The sequence below is a fragment of the Zophobas morio genome, unplaced genomic scaffold (assembly GCF_036711695.1).
Source record: "Zophobas morio isolate AGI-343-1 ecotype UQ-CSIRO unplaced genomic scaffold, CSIRO_AGI_Zmor_V1 ptg001195l, whole genome shotgun sequence".
NCBI classification, from domain to species: Eukaryota; Metazoa; Arthropoda; class Insecta; order Coleoptera; family Tenebrionidae; genus Zophobas; species Zophobas morio.
Window position 1 is genome coordinate 28,135 of NW_026973294.1, and position 5,278 is coordinate 33,412.

General features: G+C 28.1%; 1 long non-coding RNA gene across 1 annotated transcript; it reads right to left on the reverse strand.

The window, feature by feature from the left end:
- Positions 1-1,956: 1,956 nt before the first annotated feature.
- Positions 1,957-4,943, reverse strand: LOC135122395 (uncharacterized). Its single transcript, XR_010279370.1, has 4 exons — positions 4,830-4,943; positions 3,210-3,393; positions 2,935-3,033; positions 1,957-2,052 (listed from the first exon to the last, which is right to left on the reverse strand). It is a non-coding gene; the product is annotated as an uncharacterized LOC135122395 (long non-coding RNA).
- Positions 4,944-5,278: the final 335 nt, after the last annotated feature.

Sequence of the window (5,278 nt, forward strand, 5' to 3'; positions counted from 1 at the left end):
TCAAATTGGAGGTAAAAATTATTCTAAGCTCTCTCAGAACCCTTTATCTTTTTTTTGTATTATCCTCCGCTAAATTTTTGTAGCTGCCAAGGCAGTAAAAACCCGTAATATTTCACTTGAATACAAAAAGGAAATTTCTCACCATTTTCGAATTATGGTTTTAATAGACTTCTACTCCTCTGCTGCGTTCACAGTGGTGTTTTATAAACAATACCAGCCAGCAAATGCGTGAAGGCAAAAAAAAAAGGTGGAATAAGCGAAAAGTTTTTATAGAGCACGGTACGTGCAAACTACGGGCAGTTTAGAAATAATTTATTTAAATAACTTTACACAAATTGGAAAGGCGCTTAAGTATTCAGTAAAACACCTCTACATAATGTGCAGAAAAAGTTATTAAGACATACCTGTGTTAAAATTATGAATACCCTTTTAAAATAGGAATTTAAAACAGTTTGATAAAAAGAAAAGTGTTATCAAACAATGAGTCACAAACGTGATAAAGTTAAGCTTTCTTTAGATTTGCCTTATAACTAAAACTTAAAAAGAAAATACACTGATCCCCTAAAAAAAAAGCCAGACTAAGCACGAGACGGGGTAAAGTTACAAAGAGAGTAAGGCTTTAAGGCTTTACCTCTTAATCGCTTTTAGTATAGTTTTATCCACAAAAAAGAATTTTATCAATAAACAGTTGCATAAGCGACGCAGTAGGTTGATATAGCATAGTATACTTAACTATTTATACTACTCGGTAACAATACTATTTTAAAATTTAGTTATTTTTAAAGCATATGCTAAGATTAATTGGTAGGCCTTTTATTTACTTTCGAAAGAAAGGTTCGTCTAGTTATTGAATCTAAGAAGTAATAATCTCCTTTGAATGCAATATTTAGCTTTTTAAAACTACTCCTTAACTTACTACTTTTTTTAGGTTGTTAGCTAAACATTTATTAATTATATTAACTTAATTATTACAACTTGAAATTTTTTACGTCACGAGTCTTCAAGGATAACAGAGACTCGAAACCACTTTCTTAAAGAATTAAAGCAAAGAATTTCCCTTTCGTCCTAATAGTTTATAGTATATAAAATTAAAATTAACAAAAGGTTACTAACGTATATTATAGCTACTACGTAATGTCATAATCTGAATACTAGGACATAATAATAGATTGTTACGTTAAGTTTTATACAGTTCCAAAGTAAAGGAAATCGAAGCATCGTTATAAATTGTAAATAATTACCTAGTCTCAGCAAGTACAAATTTTAAAGTTAATGTACACACGGTTCTTTGTTTAAGGTTGATTAACTTTTTTAAATATAAACTGAAACAATTATGTGATGTTAATTTTTTTTGCTAATCTAGCTTCATTTCCCCTCATATGTTAGTAAACTTTAAGTTAAATATAACATCGCGCTTAAACAAAATACTACTGATTAAACAAGCTATAAATTTCCGATAACCAGTTAAAAATAATTTACTTCTTACTAATCTACGTTCTTTTAGTAAACTGTTATAATATTGTGGATTGACCTTAATTAAACAAAATTTTTCTTTTATAAATTTCTTTTTTTTTTAAAATAATATTTAACCAAAAAAGCTGAAGACGTGCGTTTGTGTTTTCTACTACCAACGCACTTATGTCAACCATAATGTAATATAATAATATCAAAAATTATTTTTAAGAAAGCTTATCTCTGAAATGTACGCGGTTTGATGTTATTATTAGTTTTACTATTAAAGTACTTACTTGCGGAAGAAAATTGCGATTTTTAAATTAATTCCTTTCAACTTTAGTACTAAAGTTTAAACGCGTTTTCTTAATTTTTAACGCAATAGTTACTTATTATTTTAGGCGGTAATTACTAATTTTACTTCACAAATTTAAAAGATGTCCGCAAAACTGTTTCATTATTTTAAACTTTCAATATCCATTACAAAAAAAATAACCTTAACGGCTTCAATAAATTCGTCCAATAGGATAACTTGTTCGTGTATGGGGCCCAGAAGTTGGGTTTCCAAAAGTTCCGAGCGCATTACGCCAAGTAAAAGCCCTTAAAAAAAGGAAAAATTAATAATAATAAAAAAACTCATTATACTTATTTAAGTTATTTTTTATTATTCATATATTATTGTTTAAAAAAGATATTTGATTGATTGCTAATCGAGTCGAATTTTAAAACTTTAAAAAGTTAACAACCTGTTTTCATTCCATCTTGATTTCAAAAAAAAAACGCGCAAGTAAAAAATGAAATTCATGTACTGTCTTTTGTAGACTATTTTAGACAATCTAATTCAAATTACCTCCCTCTAATTATTGTGGGTAATGAAATAACTCGACACTTTCATATGTACAATTTACTTGTAAAATAGAGAAGAATAAACGGCGAAAAGTTTGTTGTATATAAAAAGGTCTTACTTTTAGTTCACCTCACAATCTATGCAGCTCAGATGATTAGGATAAAAGAATATAGTGTACGCCATTACCACATTTTAAGGGAAAACTATTATACTTTGTAGAATCTCGGCGGCTTTAAGTTTTCCGTAACAAATATTCTTTAGCCTAAAAGGAACACCCCTCGTATAATTATAAGTACTATACTGCTAATTTTAATAAGTAAAATGGTGCATTACTAAAGGAACTTATAAGTTCAACTTTATTAATAATTAACTCTTAAGAGGACAAAAAAGCAGTTGTGGTACTTCAAAAATACATAATAAAGATTTTTAGCAAATATAACATTTTTTTATTAAAAGCAATAACAGAAAGTAGTAGAGAAACCTTGAGTGCAGTTGAAAGTATAAAAATACTAAAACTTATACCGAAAGAAGCATAATACAATTAATTTTATTTGAAAAGCAAAAAATAAATAGTTGTAAAGTAGCTAGAAAAAAAATAACAAAACCAGAAATTTCTGGAGGAGTGAGCAAAATACCAGCAAACGAACGGATAGCAATGTTTGCACTGGTTGTTTCTGTGACTTCTCCTCTCTCATTATGCAAAATTACATCAAAAATACCCTTTTTTCCAACGCCTTTTCGAATAAAAAGTGTCAGTGACGTAAGTGTTGGTCAAACAGAACACAGGATGAGTAACAAGTTGAACAATGAAAAGCTTTAAAAATCTAGAACATCCTAATAATTAAAAAAATGCCAGTGCAGCAACGTTCGGTTTTTGTTTAGGCACTCAATGTAAATAAGAAACAATGACCATTTCTCTCACGCGCGTTTTCGTAAATTGTTCTCTTTGTCGTTTTGTGGCGTGAAATAATGTCTCTGCTGTTAATAATTTCTTGGTCAACCACAACTTTGGGAGGTTGATCTAAACAATGTTCCAAGGAAAAGTTATAATTTTCCAACTGAACTTCCCCGCTTTGTCCTAATAATAGTCGTACCTGTTTTAAAAAAGACTATGACAGTGCTGGAAAAGTTTATTGAGGCTGAAAAAATGAAATTAAGTTATCTACTAAAAATAATCAGTACTTACTACCATGTTAGATCTTTAAATTAAATATATATTATAAAATTGTGCAATTCTATTTCCAGGCTCTTTAAGTCAACATAAAACTTGCACGAATAATAAGTTTTTTTAATAAACGATAAGTTTAGGGTCAGATCTAAAGATATTTAGAAAAAAGCATCTTATAAATATATTTTAACTTCTTTTTAACCGTTGTAATGCATCCATTTCTTTACTATAACTTTCGTTTTACCACACAAAGAACAATTATTAATTTCAAACAGAAGTTTTGGCCTCTAGTTACATAAAAATCGTTTATAGTTGACCTTTTTTTTTTATTAATGCCTGATTGCTTGATCACGCAAATAATTTATATTATAAGGCTTGGACTGTAATCAGTTTCGGCAGTTCATCTCACAAGAAATAGTTGACTTTTTTAAAAATAATTTATATATTAAATGGTTCAAGCCTATAGAAACCGTACCAAAAATCTCACTATTCTGAAAATTCCGGGTATGCACTACCATAGCAATATTTATAAAAAAAATTCAAACCAGGCCAAAAAGTACCATTTAGTTTGGATACATAGTATAGATTAATAAAGCAAGAACTGAATTAGGACAAAGTTTTATCCGGTATAAGAAACAACGTCCCTGCAAGTACAAGACTTCGATAAGAAGTTCTTTATAATAACTTTTTGACTTGTATTTTTCAGAAAAAATAATGGTTATATACAACTTAATAAAAGTTAGACCACAATGTTAATATCGATAAACAATAAAAAAAAGAACAGTAATATTGATAACAATAAATAACTGATAAACTCTTGAATAGTAATAGTAAAATAAAACAAATATTTTAATTTTATTAACACCATAATTTAAAACAGTTTAAAGAGAAAAGCTTTATTGTTATAGCTCGCTACCAGTGGAGTACTATTTGCATTATAACGTTACATGCTTAACTTATTTACTTTTTTTAATGCTTCGGCGTCTTATACCTATAAATCATTTTTTTTGTGTGTTTGTCTCTATTGCGATCCTTAACAGAAAAGTAATTTGTCTTACCTAACTTTTCCATTAACCTTTCTACTTACTAACTTCAATTTACACTTAGAAAAATTTTATATAATCAACTTCCTTCCGGAAAAAATTAAACCTTACTTTTATTCTAAACCCATTATACACTTAAGATTAAAAATAATCAAAAACCTTAAAAAACAACAGAGACGTGTTTGCTTATAAGTTTTATTTAGAATAATAGCCCTAAAGATTCGCAATAACTAATATATTTCTATTAAACAAATAAAATATAAATTACTAAAAAAACACTCAGAATGTTAAAAATAAAACAATGTGTAAATTTTGCAACCTTCTGGCTGGTGTTCCAAGTTTGACTTCTTTCCTTCAAAAAATGTAGTAATAACTTTTTATTAAAATGCCCAAAAAAATGATAAGCAGAGTTTTCCAAGCGGTTTATATGTCGATCAAGCAGGTAAAAACCTAAAACATACAAATATTTGAGAAAATTTAAAGAACATTTTAAACCAGGGATTCCCTTAAAGTACGGCCTCTAAATTTTTTATCATACAAATTCAGTGCAGCACTTATTTAATATAATTTATAAAAATTGAAATAAACACCTCAGTAACAAATGTTATTTGCAATCACTTGTAACAAGAAAACTGAGACGGTAAACTTTAATTTACAAAATACTTATAGTGCACACAACTTCACTAGGAAAATTATAGCAGCAGCAACCAAATTGAATAAACAGCCCATTATAAATATAAAATTTTTATTTTATAAATCTTATCCTTA